The sequence below is a fragment of the Nilaparvata lugens genome, chromosome 7 (assembly GCF_014356525.2).
Source record: "Nilaparvata lugens isolate BPH chromosome 7, ASM1435652v1, whole genome shotgun sequence".
NCBI lineage: Eukaryota > Metazoa > Arthropoda > Insecta > Hemiptera > Delphacidae > Nilaparvata > Nilaparvata lugens.
The window spans coordinates 44,257,357-44,258,775 of NC_052510.1; the positions used below are offsets into that span (position 1 = coordinate 44,257,357).

Below are 1,419 nucleotides of genomic sequence, written 5' to 3' on the forward strand. Positions count from 1 at the left end.
TGATTCAGAATTAAATCTGTATAGAAAAATTTATAATCGCTCTCGAACTGAATTGTTAAAAGAGTTACATTAAACAAATTTTTAAAAGTTCATGAATGGTTTAGATATAATAAATTCGATGTAAAATTGAATAAACTTGAGAATACTTTGAAATGACTTTGAGATAACTTTGAGGCGACTCACCGGATATTGACTACATTGGCACACAGAAAACACTTATAACATGAATGGTCTGGAGATTCAGAAATTTGGCTGCTGACTGTCTCGAGCTGACGTCTCCACAGGTATTTATAGTGTGCCGCCATTTTGACTAACTTTTGGAGTTCATAAACATTTTAAGTTTTGAATCTCCATCACAATAATTCAGTTCACTATTTCAAATTTTAAGTTAGATTAAACTATTCCCACAGAAACTAACAGAGAGTAGATTCTTATTTTATTTAAACAAAAGGATGTGCAGGCTGCTTGAGTCAAGCTCCACTCAACATGTCTCAACACAAAAACTACAAATACACTTTTTTGGAGCTTAGGAATTTGAAATTTACAGGTAATGTACATCAAAATTCCTTCTTTCATGTGTGGTAATTTGTTTTGTAAGAATTTCTGTATTTTTAGAAATATAAGTGTTTGAAAATTGTGATTTTTCCACGTGGTCTTCAAAGTTTTTCAGATCAATTTAATATATTTAATATGTTAAAAAGTGAGATTTATGAGCTTGATCTCATTACAAAATAGTGCTCTGCAACTTCTGTTAATATAGAAAAACTCTGTATTACCCTTTTTTAAAATTTTTACTCAAACACTACAAGTTTCTTGAGCACTACTACTATTTGATTACCGAAAAATAATAACTCATTTTTAAAAATGGCATGATAGCTTAAACTAGTAGTGTTTATGTAAAAGTTTAGAAAAGGGTAATACAGAGTTGTTCTATATTAACTAATAAACGTTATTCAATAGAAAGAAAGTAAATCTCATGTTACAGTATTTTTTATTCTGTTATCAATTTCAGGGCAGGACCTCTTAACCTCACTGTCTATTGTAATCTACATAAATAAAGTACTCAATCAATCACTCCAAAAAATAGAATAGAAGGGAAGAGCTCAGCAAAAATTATTGTCAGAAGTGGGATTCGAACCCACGCCCACAGAAGTGGACTGCGACCTGAACGCAGCGCCTTAGACCGCTCGGCCATCCTGACTGGTGAGGGGTAGCCTCTCAACAACGAGTCTCGGATCAAGCGCTTGCGATTAAAATCCTACATATTCCTGCAATCCTATGGATGAATATCGAGTGAAACTGGTGAATTTGGAATATTCATATCAGACACATAATCATTTCAATTAAAAACTCGATTTTCATAAATCATCACAACCATCAGGTTGCCATGGCAAAATTGTAACGTGCTATAAATTTTCG

General features: G+C 32.6%; 1 non-coding gene across 1 annotated transcript; it reads right to left on the reverse strand.

The window, feature by feature from the left end:
* Window positions 1–1,117: 1,117 nt before the first annotated feature.
* Window positions 1,118–1,201, reverse strand: Trnal-cag. The gene has a single exon. It is a non-coding gene; the product is annotated as a tRNA-Leu (tRNA).
* Between the last annotated feature and the right edge of the window lie 218 nt (window positions 1,202–1,419).